The following is a 12,867-nucleotide window of genomic DNA, read 5'->3' as shown; positions in this document are numbered from 1 at the left end:
AAAACTGAGTTTCAAAGAGGAAGGGTTTGACCTCATCACCACGCCTACCCCAGCCCAGTCATCACACCTCACATTTCCATGGTGGGAGCTACTGCATTCCTCGTCGTTTCAGAGTCTTCTTATAATAATCCTGAATTGTTGCTATTGTTCCATTGCTAAGTTACCCCATGGACTTCAGCACAGCAGGCTTCCCTGCCCTTCACTATCTCATGGAGTTTGCTAAAATCATATTCATTGACTTGGTGATGCCATCCAATTATCTTATCTTCTGTTGTTCCCTTCTCCTGCCTTCAATCTTGCCCAGCATCAGTGTCTTTTCCGATGAGTCGGGTGTTCACCTCAGGTGGCTAAACTGTTGGAGCTTCAGCTTCAGCTCAGTCCTTCCATTGAATTTTCAGGATTGATTTTCTTTAGGATCGATTGGTTTGATCTCCATGCAGTCCAATGGACTCTCAAGAGTCTTCTCCAACACAATCAATTCTTGGTGCTTAGTCTTCTTTATGCTCCAGCACTCACATCCGTACATGACTACTGGAAAAATCATAGCTTGACTCTGTTGAATTTTGTTGACAAAGTAATGTCTCTGCTTTTTAATACTCTGTTTAGGTTTATCATAGCTTTTCTTCCAGGGAACATGTGTCTTTTATTTTTGAAGCTGTAGTCAATGTCCACAATGATTTTGGAACGCAAGAAAATAACACCTGTCACTGTTTCCAATTTTTTGCTATTTATTTGCCATGAAGTGATGGGACTGGATGCCATGATCTTAGTTGTATGAATGTTGAGTTTTAAGCCAGCTTTTTCATTGTGCTCTTTAGCTCTCATCAAGAGGCTCTTTAGTATTCTTTGTTTTCTGCCATCAGAGTGGTATCATCTGCATATCTGAGGTTGTTGATATTGCTCCTGGAAATCTTGATTCCAGGTTGTGATTCATCCACCCTTTGCATTTCGCATGATGTACTTTCATCTAAGTTAAATAAGCAGGGTGACATTATACTGCCTTGATGTATTCCTTTCCCAGTTTGGAACAGGTCTGTTGTTCCATGTCCAGTGCTAACTGTTGCTTCTTGAGCTGCATACAGGTTTCTTGGGAGGCAGGTAACGTGGTTTAGTATTCTCATCTCTTTTAGAATTTTCCAGTTTGTTGTGATCCAGTCAAAGGCTTGCACATAGTCAATGAAGCAGAAATAGATGTTTTTCTGGAGTTCTCTTGCTTTCTCTATGATCCAACAGATGTTGGCAATTGGATTTCTTGTTCTTCTACCTTTTCTAAATTCAGCTTGCACATCTGGAGTTTTTGGTTCACATAGTGTTGAAGCCTCAGTTCAGTTCAGTCTCTCAGTCGTGTCTGACTCTTTGCGACCCCATGAACCGCAGCAAGCCAGACCTCCCTGTCTATCACCAACTCCTGGGGTTCACCCAAACTCATGTCCATTGAGTCGGTGATGTCATCCAACCATCTCATCCTCTCTTGTCCCCTTCTCCTGCCTTCAATCTTTCCCAGCATCAGGGTCTTTTCAAATGAGTCACCTCTTCGCATCAGGTGGCCAAAGTACTGGAATTTCAGCTTCAACATCAATCCTTCCAATGAACACTCAGGGCTGATCTCCTTTAGGATGGACTGGTTGGATCTCCTTGCAGTCCAAGAGACTCTCAAGAGTCTTCTCCAGTACCACAATTCAAAAGCATCAATTCTTTGGTGCTCAGCTTTCTTTATAGTCCAACTCTCACATTCATACATGATCACTGGAAAAACCATAGCCTTGACTAGATGGACCTTTGTTGGCAAAGTCTCTGCTTTTTAATATGCTGTCTAGGTTGGTCATAACTTTTCTTCCAAGGAGTAAGTGTCTTTTTATTTCATGGCTTCAGTCACCATCTGCAGTGATTTTGGAGCCCAAAAAATGAAGTCTGCTACTGTTTCCACTGTTTTTCCATCTATTTGCCATGAAGTGATGGGATCAGATGCCATGATCTTTGTTTTCTGAATGTTGAATTTAAGTCAACTTTTTCACTCTCCTCTTTCACTTCCATCAAGAGTGTCTTTAGTTCTTCTTCACCTTCTGCCTTAAGGGTGGTGTCATCTGCATATCTGAGGTTATTGATATTTCTCCCAGCAATTTTGATTCCAGCTTGTGCTTCTTCCAGCCCAGTATTTCTCATGATGTACTCTGCATATAAGTTAAATAAACAGGGTGACAATATACAGCCTTGATGTACTCCTTTCCCTATTTGGAACCAGTCTGTTGTTCCATGTCCAGTTCTAACTGTTACTTCTTGAGCTACACCAATTTCTCAGGAGGCAGGTCAGGTGGTCTGGTATTCCCATCTCTTTCAGAATTTTCCACAGTTTATTGTGATCTACACAGTCAAAGGCTTTGGCATAGTCAATAAAGCAGAAATAGATGTTTTTCTGGAACTCTCTTGATTTTTTGATGATCCAGTGGATGTTGGAAATTTGATCTCTGGTTCCTCTGCCTTTTCTAAAACCAGCTTGAACATCTGGAAGTTCACGGTTCATGTATTGTTGAAGCCTGGCTTGAAGAATTTTGAACATTACATTGCTAGCACGTGAAGTGAGCCCAATTGTCCAGTAGTTGGAACATTCTTTGGCATTGCCTTTCTTTGAAATGAGAATGAAAACTGTCCTTTTCAAGTCCTGTTGCCACTGCTGAGTTTTCCAAATATGCTGGTGTATTGAGTGCAGCACTTTAACAGCCTCAATTTTAGGATTTCAAATAGCTCAGCTGGAATTGTTTCACTTCCACTGGCTTTTTTTTTTTTTTTTGGAGTAATGCTTCCTAAGGCCCTCTTGACTTCACACTCAGTGATGTCTGGCTTTGGTGAGTGACCACACCTTCGTGGTTATCTGAGTCATTAAGACCTTTATTGTACAGTTTGTGTAGACTCTTCTGTCTGTGGAATTTTCCAGGCAAGCATACTAGTATGGGTTACCATTTCCTACTCTAGGGGATCTTCCTACATCCAACCTAGGGACTGAATCCACACTTCTTGTGTTTCCTGCATTTGTAGGAGAATTCTTTACTACTGCACCATCTGGGAAGTCCTGAACATAAACTATAGATGTAATAAAGATCCAGAATAATGCTCACTTCATCCCTACACAGAGCAGCGGAAGCCTAGTGGGGTTCGCATCAGAGGAGGATTCAGAGAGCCTGCATGGAGGCATGGGTCTGATCCTCCTGTCCAAAGCGAAGCAGCCCTGGAGCCTGGCATCCTCTGAACCCCACTGTCATTACAAAGAGCTGCCTTGCCCACTGATGATTTAGATAACAGGAAGTTCTATTCCACGAGGCGGATAAAGAATTCTCAAGCAGCCCTTCTGCTGTTGTCCTCAAGGATCCTTCCAGATGTTTCCATATCAGGCAGCTGCTCCAACAGACTCTCTCTGGGGAGTGCAAGAGGTGTCCAGTATGGAACAGGAACAAACCAGGAAGCCACCATCCTGACTCAGCCTGCTGAGAGAGGGCTGTTCTCGTGATCTTATATGTTTCCTTGGATGTGCTCCGTATTCACCCATGATGGAGGGAAAGAGTTTAAAGAGTTCTCAGATAAGGTCATATGCAGCAGAGGTTCTGGGTGGGAATGGGGCAGAGATGACTCCTCAGAGTTCAGTCCAGCCCCAGAGAACAGGGTTAGCAGAGAGGTAGGAGGCAACCAAGGGAACGTGTAGGCAGTCTTGCTTTGGAAATTGGATGAAGAACAAGAGAGTGAACTAGAATGCTCCCCATTGGGAGTAGTAGGTCAGAAGAGTTTTTCCAAGATAAGAAGGGTAACCATTCCCTGGGTGAAATCAGAGGTGATGAAACCCAGGCATGGGCTTATCCTGTAATGATTAATGTAAGGAGGGCACACTGCCTTCCAATGACATGCCATTTTGCCTAAGTGACTTGGTGATAAGATAAAGGCAAGAAATACAGATGGCACAGACCAGACAGTCTGGTTTGTGCAGAGATGGCCCTGGGACTGCAGCTTCAGCAGCAGGCACTGGCTGGACTCCTGCTCTGTCTGTGCGTCGGGTGATGGGCTGAGGCTGGGAAGGTGCTGGTGGTCCCCATGGAGGGCAGCCACTGGCTCAGCATGCGGGAGGCCATGTAAGAGCTCCATACCAGAGGTCACCAAGCAATATCTCTGGAGGTCAATGTGCAAATCAAAGCAGAGGACTTTTTCATCACGAAAAGCTATACCATTCTGTATACCCAGAATAAATTTGATTTCCTCACGTAGGGCCATTTTATTCTGAGTTTTGAAGGAGTACATTTTGTAATGATGTTGTTGGAAACTATGGCAGCTTTGGAAATGTGTCTTTGCTCTTTTAAAGGTCTTGTAAGGGGCTGCTGTTTAACAAGGACCTGAATGCCAGTTCCTTTCATGTGGTTTTAACAGACCCTATTTATCCCTGTTGGAGAAGGCAATGACAACCCACTCCAGTACTCTTGCCTGGCAAATCCCACGGACGGAGGAGTCTGGTAGGCTGCAGTCATTGGGGTCGCTAGGAGTCAGACATGACTGAGCGACTTCACTTTCACTTTTCACTTTCATGCATTGGAGAAGGAAATGGCAACCCACTCCAGTGTTCCTGCCTGAAGAATCCCAGGGATGGCGGAGCCTATCCCTGTGGGGCAGTGCTGGCTAAGCACCTGTCCATTCCCGATGTGTATTTATTTTTGCGTCTGTTCCCTGCGACTTAGATGTTGAGGGCACAGCATGCTCAAACCCTTTCTCATGTGTTGCTAGGATATTAACAACGAATCCAGACTGCATGACATTCTTCCAAGGGGTCAAGAACATGCTCTACCCTCCGGGCCTGAAGTATATCTGCCAGGTTGCTTTCACTCCTTATGCACGTATGGCCTCTGAGCTTCTTCAGAAAGAGGTGTTGCTGGGGGAGATTCTTGCCTCTGGATCCGTGTGGCTGCTAAGAGGAGACTTTGTGATGGACTACCCACGGCCGATCATGCCCAACATGGTGTTCACTGGGGACATCAACTGTGCCAACCGGAAGCCATTTTCTCTGGTGTGTACTGCTGCCTTAAGCAATGTGTGTGCTAAGTCTCCTCTTTGGTGTCCGACTCTGAGTGACCCTAAGGACTGTGGCCCCCACCAGGCTCCGTGGGATTCTCCAGGCAAGAATATTGGAGTGGGTCGCCATGACCTCCTCCAGGTGATCTTCCTGCCCCAGGGATGGGATCCGCATCTGTTTGGTCTCCTGCATTGTCGGGTGGGTTCTTTACCACTCATGCTACCTGGAACACATTAAAAAACAGCAACAACAACAACTTAATTCCAGGTGCTTCAGGAGGTACTGGTCTTTCTGATGATTTCCGCCTCTCATTCTCCTCCTCACCGTCTGTGGTGAGACACATTGTTAAAGTGCCTCCAGGAGTGCAGTAAAGGCTTCCAGTGATCTCTGAGAGGAGTGAGAGGCAGGGTTGAGGGTGTGTAACAGGATTAACAGGCAGTGGTGGCCCTTTTGTAAAGTCATCAGTGTAACTGTTGTGAGGTTTTCTCCAGTGGAGTAGGAGCAGAAACTTGAGCTGTGAATTTATCCTTCAGGGGTTTTGCCTGAGGGTGTTCAATAGAAGTGTAAGCAAAGTGGAGTCCGGTTGCTTGCAGCTCAAAAGACAATAAAGAAGCAAGACTGACGGATGTGAAAGTTTGCTGGATGAATGTTCCCGGGATGGGGGTGCAGAGAGGTGAGTCCTTTCCAAACACTTCTTACCTCCTTGGACAGTCCGGGGCAAGCACTTTTATTGACAGAGGGAAGGGCCTCTGTGTAGAAACAGCACAGTCAGCTCTGACAGTGGTCTTGAAGTTGGTCTTCAGTGGTCTGACCACCATCATGTTGATTGCTTTGTGCTCAGTCGTTCAGTTGTGGCCAACTCTTTGTGACCCCATTGATGGTAGCCTGCCAGGCTCTTTTTTCCATGGAATTTTCCAGGCAAGAATACTGGGGTAGGTGGCGGTTTCCTTCTCCAGGTTTAATTGCTCTAAGTACAGTTAATCTTCTGTCCCAGGGCCGGTTTGTTCCCATTTCCTTGAGGCCAGTTCTCAGAGCTGTGGCAGCTTCTATGTCATGCCTACATCTGGTCACCATGTAGTGAACTCCTCCCACCTCATGGGGGATTCAGTGTCTGTGGCAGCTCACGGGATATGGCTCAGAGCATTAGCCATGGCCCCTGAGGAGGAACCTGAGGTCCTTGACTTTGCTTACTGACTATTTAGTTTCGTTGGACTGTTTTCCTTTGTTTTTGCATTTTCTCACTTCGTTGACTAAAGTCATTCTTGGGTTAAAGGTTTTCCATAGACAGAAGGCAGACAGAGGACATGGCCGGTAAGGACCATGGTGTCTGGCACCATCAAAACCAAGAAAGAACTGGAAGATTGTATTTGTTGATCTGATAGTTCCAAGTGGTTTTGTCTTGGAAGAGATTGAGGTGTGGTTACAGGAGAATTAATGCCAAATGGAAGGAGAATTTCAGAGAGGTTGAATAAATTAAGTGGAAGTGGGACAATAGTGGAGAGAAAAGTCTGGGTCTTCTGCGATTGGAGAAAGAAATAATTTGGTCCAACTTTTCAGAGATGAAGCTGTGCCTGCCATAAGTCTCTGAGCAGGAGTTGGGGTCTGGAGTAAAATGTGGGGATATACATAGCTGAATGGCATGTTAGATAGGTGTTTAAGGTGGGACGTCATCAAAGACTAGTGATGGGGCCTGGAGAGCAGGTAAAACTGAGCAGTGATGTTGAGAAGCGGGTCTCAAAGAGGAAGTTTCTGACCACATCACCACACCTACCCCAGCCCAGGTCACTGCACCCCAGGTTTCCATGATGGAAACTACCACTTTCCTCATGGTTTCAGATTCTTCCCATGTTAACCCTGAATATTTGGGTTTAATTGAAATAGGACACATAGGGGTACGGTTTGTTTTTTTAATCTACTTAGTTAGCCCTCGTTTTTTTTGCCCACTTATATGACATGTGCTGAGTGGATATTAACTTCCATGACTTTAGATCTCTGATAGTTTTTGTATTCTTACCTTTATATCCCTTTATAGTCCTGTGTTTATTATGGCAAAGGACTCTATCTTCACATCCCATTTTTGCTCACACCACAGTCTCTTCTGCTTAGCTTTCTTCCTATATGCAGCGCATTTGTGCAACTATAAACCATGTATGTATCTACTAGATTTGTAAAAGGTGGAAAGTGAGGAAGCATTTAAAGAGCATTTGCCACTCTGTTCTTTTTAGTTTTTCTGCGTGAATATATTCTCTAGAGGTAACTGTATTGGTTCAAATCCTCACTCCCATTTTTCCGGCTGAATTACCTTGGCCATGTGACCTAACTATTTTGACTTTATACTGTCATTGTAAACACACAAATAGTATCTAATCATTATAAAGTGCCCAGCAGGACATGGTGTATCATCTGAAGGCATTTGGATATGCTTGTGCCAATTGATGTGGTACGTGAAAAATGATGTACACGGAAGTGCTCAAATGTTGCCATGGTAACCACACTAGTAATCACTTTTGCTCCACTCTACTGTTGTTTTTTCCTTTGAGATTTTGTCACTCATTTATTTAGTGTGGTTTACACTTAGAGGTTTCCCTTTGGAGGTGGGCTTCCCTGGTAGCTCATATGGTAAAGACTCCGCCTGCAATGCAGGAGACCCTGGTTTGATTCCTGGGTCTGAAAGGTCCCCTGGAGAAGGGAATGACTGCCCGCTCCAGTATTCTTGCCTGGAGAATCCCGTGGACAGAGGAGCCTGGTGGGCTACAGTCCATGGGGTTACAAAGAGTCGGACATGACTGAAGGACTTTCACGTTACCCTTAGAGGTGATGTCTTTGATATTAATGGACCATTTTTTCAAAATATGAAATATCAAAATCTAAATCTTTTGCATTTCTGTTTCTTCTCCTTCTTAAGGTTTATGACATGTTGAATTATTTTACTGGTCTTCTCAAAGAAATAGCTTATGGGTTTGCTTGTTCTTTTTACTAGTTTTGTTTTCTGTTTCATTAGTTGCCACTTGATTTTTATTGATGATGTCATCCTTGCTTAGTTGATTTTATAGCCGTTTTCCTGCTTTCCTGAGGTAAGCATTAGTTTTCTTTTGCTTTCCTAATAATAAAGAATTGATGGTCATAAATAAAGCACTTCTTAGATCCCTTAGATTTTGAAATAAATTGTTCTCATTTTCTTTCTGTTTTTTAACTTAAACTTTGTTTTTGATTTCCTCTTTGAGTCCGTGACTATCTGTTTTTAAACATTACTTTATTGGTTATTTATTTATTTTTGGCTGCGCTGAATCTCTGTTGCTGCTCAGGCTTTCCTCTAGTTGCCGCAAGCAGGGTCTACTCTTCGTTGCAAGGTCCAGGCTTCTCGTTGCGGTGGCTTCTCTTGTTGGGCAGCACAGACTCTAGGGCGTGCCGGCGTCAGTAGTTGTGGAACGTGGGTTCAGTAGCTGTGGTTCCCAGGCTCTAGAGCACAGGCTCAATCGGTGCGGCCCTCGGGCTCCGTTGCTCTGAGGCTTGCGGGGTCTTCCCAGATCAGCGATTGCACCTGGGTCTCCTGCGATTGCCCGCGGATTCTTTTCCACTGATCCACCAGGGGAGCCCTGCCGTTCGTTGTTGCTGGTGTTAACAAGGTTGCGTCTCAGTTCCCACGTGGTTAAGATTTATTGAGGCCACCTTTCTCCTATTTTTCCTATTTATTTTGGATTGTAATCAGAGAATGTTTCTTGTGAAGCCACTGCTCTAAAAAATTTCTCAATAGGTCTTCTTTCTGGTCTATTACAGAATTACCCAATAGAAGTATAACGCATAGCACATGTGTAACTGAAAGCTTTTTAGTTGGCATACTTAGAAAAACAAAAAGAGGGTTACGTTAATTTTAGTAGTATATTTTATTAAATCATATATATATAATATTATCCTTTAAAGATATACTCAGTGTAAAAAATTTAAAGGTGTTCATTTGCTATCATTTCTTTCAGTTTTATTGAGGTATAATTGACAGGCAGCCCTGAATAAGCTTAAAGTGGATGGCAGAGTGATTTGACTTTTCTAGATCATGAGGCGATTGCTATAACAAGTTTAGTGATCATTCATCATCTTATACAGATACAAAATTAAAGAAGCAGAAAAACTTTTTTACCTTGTGATGAGAATTATTAGAATATACTCTCTCAACGATGTTCATATGTAACGTACAATTGTGTTAATTATATCTATCATGTTGTACATTACACCCCTGTCCTTATTTCTCTCATAACTGAAGACTGCCTTCATCCATCTCCCCTTTGCCCCTGCTCTCTGCCTCTGGTAGCCACAAATCTGATTTCCATTTCTATGCATTTGTTGATTTTTGAAACATAATTGACCACAGCACTATGTTAGTTCTGTTAGACAACATAGTGATTCAGTACTTCCATACCCTTCAAAAGAATCACCATGATAAATCCAGTTATGATATTCACAGTAGAAAGGTGTTACATAACTTTTGACTCTGTTTCTTGCACTCTTGTTTCATACCTGTGACATTTATTTTGCAACTGGAAGTTTGGATCTTTTAACAAACTTTTTAATTTGCGGACAATTGCTTTACAAAATTGTCTTGGTTTCTGCCGTATGTCAACAAGAATCAGCCATAGGTATACGTATAACTCCTCTCTTTCGAACCCCTCTGCATCTCCCACTCTACCCCACCCCTCTAGGTTGTCACGAAGCGCCTGATTGGAGCGCCCTGCACCATACAGCAAATTTCCACTGCCTATGTGATTCACACACGGTAATTTATATGTTTCCCTGCTATGCTCTCAATCCCCCCCCCGCCCCGCCTCCTCCCCTCACTGTGTCCACAAGTCTGTTCTCCATGTCTGTGTCTCCATTGCTGCTCTGCAAATAGGTTCATTAGTACAATCTTCCTAGATTCCATATACATGCATTGAAAGAAAGTGCCAGTCAGTCATGTCTGACTCTTTGTGACCCCATGGACTGTAGCTCACCAGCTTCCTCTGTCCAAGGAATTCTCTGGGCAAGAATACTAAAGTGGGTTACCATGTCCTTCTCCGACATAGGCATTAATATATATTTGTTTTGCTCTTTCTGACTTCTTCGCTCTGTGTAGCAGGCTCTGGGTTCATCTGCCTCATTAGGGCTGACTCAAATGTGTTCTTTTATGTGGCTGTGTGATATTCCATTGTGCATATGCACAAGAAAGTCTGTATTCTCATCCCCTGCGCCCTTCTCTCTCCTTTCCACCCCCATCCCCTCTGCCAGCTGCTTGTTCGTCTGTCTCTATGAGTCTGTTTGTTTTGCCATGGTTGCTCATTTGCTTTGTCTTCATTCCCACGTGTAAGTGAAATCATACAGTATTTGTCTTTCTCGGTCTTACTTCACTGAGCATAATACCCTCTAGGTCCATCCATGGACCGAGACAAGGTGGCAAGATTTCTTTCTTTCTTATGGCTGAGTAATATTCAATAGCCAATATATCTTGGCTACTGTAAACAGCAGTACAACAAACATATGGGTGTATAAAGCTTTTCTAATTAGTGATTTCCATTTCTTTGTATGAACACCCAGCAGTAGAATTTCTGGATCATATGGTAGTCCTTTTTTGACCTTTTTGAGAATCTCTGTAGTGTTTTCCATAGTGGCTCTCCCAATTTACGTTGACACCAACAGTGCCCTAGAGTTCCCCTTTTTCTGCATCCTTGCCAGTACTTGTTGTTTATCGTCTTGTTGATAATAGTCATTCTGACAGGTGTGAAGCAATAGTTCCTTATGATTCGATCTTCATTTCTCTGATGATTAGTGACGTGAAGCATCTTTTTATGTACCTGTTTGCCTTCTGTATGTCTTCTCTGGAAAAATGTCTGTTTGAGTCTTCTGCCCATTTTAAATCACGTTTTGTTGTTGTTGACTTGTATGAATTCTTCGTGTACTTTGGATATTAGCCTATTATTAGATGTGTCATTTGCAAATATCTTCTTCCATTCGGTAAGTGGCCTTTCCCTTTTGCTTGTAATTTTCTTTGCTGATCAAAAGGTTTTAGTTTGATAAAGTCCATTTGTTTATTTTACTTTTATTTCTCTTGTCTGAGGAGTCATATCCTCCCAAAATATGTATTACTAATATCGAAGTTAAAGAGCATACTGCCGATGTCCTCTACTGGAAGTTTTATGGTTTTAGGTCTTACACTTAAGTCTTTACTCTATTTTGAATTTATTTTTGCTCATGGCATGAGAGATTAATCCAGCTCGATTCTTTTGCATGTAGCTGTCAATTATGCTTGAAGCATAATTAATTTGCAATCTTGTGTTAGTCTCTGTTGTACAGTAAAGTGATTCAGATATATATTCTTTTTCAGATTCTTTTCCATTATAGATTCTTACAAGGCATTGAAACTCTTCCCTGTGATATACAGTAGGAATTTGCTATTTATTTTACATATAGAGATGGACACCTGTTATCTGAACATAAGCTATAAGATGTAATGAAGGCCCCGATTAATGTACACTTCAGTCCCTAAACAGTGTAATGGACGACTGGCACCTTCAGCATCAGAAGAGGAGTTGAGAGAGCCTGTTCTGAAGCCAGGGGAAACCCTCCTGTCCCAGGGTGAGCAGACCTTGGGGGGCGGCGCCCTTTAACCCTGCTGTGTGGTTGCTAAGGTCTGCTTCCCCACTGATGCTTTGTTGCTGTTCTTCTTCTTCAGTCGCCAAGTATTGTCCAACTCTTTGTGACCCCATGAACTGCAGCATGGCAGGCTTCTTTGTCCTTCACTATCTTCTGGAGTTTGCTCAAACGCATGTCCATTGAGTCAGTGAAGTCATCCAACCATCTCGTCCTTTGTCACCTCCTTCTCCTCTTGCCCTCAGTCCTTCCCAGAATCAGTGTCTTTTCCAGTGAGTCTGCTGTTCACATCAGCTGGCCAAAGTATTGGAGCTTCAGCTTCAGCATCAGTCCTTCCAACGAATATTCAGGGTTGATTTCCTTTAGGATGGACTGGTTTGATCTCCTTGCAGTCCAAGGGACCCTCCAGTTCTTCTCCAGCACCACAGTTAGAAAGCATCAACTCTTTGGTGCTCAGCCTTCTTTCTGGGCCACTCTCACATCTGAACATGACTACTGGAAAAACCAACGCTTTAGGTAACAGCAACATGTATTCCATACAACAGATAAAGAGTTCTTAACCAGTCCTTCTGCTGTCTCCATCAGGGATCTTTTCAGATGTTTCCATATCTGATGGCTGCTCCAATAAACTGTCTGCTGAACAGTACAAGAGGTGTCCATTGTGGAACAGGAACAAACCAGAGCGGCCACCATCCCCTTTTCGCTGAGAGAAAGCTGTCTTAGCAATGTGATATGTTTCTCTGGATGTGTTCTGTGTTCACCCATGAGTGGGGGGAAAGAGATTCAAGAGTTCTCAGATAAGGTCACATCCAGGAGAGGTTCTGGATGGGGACTGGGGCAGAGGTGACTCCTCAGTGTTCAGTCCAGCCCCAGAGAACACGGTTGGCAGAGAGGTTGGAGGTGACCAAGGGAATGGGCAGGCACAGTCTTGCTTTAGGTCTTGGATGAAGAACAAGAGAGTGAACTAGAATGCTCCCCAGAGGGAGCAGCAGAGTCAAAGGAGTTTTTCCAAGATAAGGGGGAGTGATCTTTCCGGGTGAAAGCAGAGGTGATAAACACAGGCATAGACGTATCCTGTAATATATGTGTAATCATCAATCCCTGGCTTCCAATGACATGCCATTTTGCTTAAGTGACTTGATGATAAAACAAAGATAAGGGAACACATATAGGTGGCACAGCCCCACCAAGGACTCAGTTCCTTC

At 43.4% G+C, this 12,867-nt stretch overlaps 4 protein-coding genes and 1 pseudogene across 4 annotated transcripts in view; all 5 read left to right on the top strand.

The window, feature by feature from the left end:
* The window catches only part of UGT1A6 (UDP glucuronosyltransferase 1 family, polypeptide A6), a 159,093-nt gene that overhangs the window by 114,253 nt on the left and 31,973 nt on the right, over positions 1 to 12,867 (top strand).
* The window catches only part of UGT1A3 (UDP glucuronosyltransferase 1 family, polypeptide A3), a 128,937-nt gene that overhangs the window by 84,097 nt on the left and 31,973 nt on the right, over positions 1 to 12,867 (top strand).
* UGT1A4 (UDP glucuronosyltransferase 1 family, polypeptide A4) overlaps positions 1 to 12,867 on the top strand; it is a 66,839-nt gene that overhangs the window by 21,999 nt on the left and 31,973 nt on the right.
* Positions 1 to 12,867, top strand: part of UGT1A9 (UDP glucuronosyltransferase 1 family, polypeptide A9) — a 171,174-nt gene that overhangs the window by 126,335 nt on the left and 31,972 nt on the right.
* LOC114113992 (UDP-glucuronosyltransferase 1A3-like) lies at positions 3,973 to 12,764 on the top strand (annotated as a pseudogene).

The sequence above is a fragment of the Ovis aries genome, chromosome 1 (assembly GCF_016772045.2).
Source record: "Ovis aries strain OAR_USU_Benz2616 breed Rambouillet chromosome 1, ARS-UI_Ramb_v3.0, whole genome shotgun sequence".
In the NCBI taxonomy this organism is placed as follows: domain Eukaryota; kingdom Metazoa; phylum Chordata; class Mammalia; order Artiodactyla; family Bovidae; genus Ovis; species Ovis aries.
Note: the sequence above shows the minus strand (reverse complement) of the source record. Positions and strands in the feature narration are given on the sequence as shown.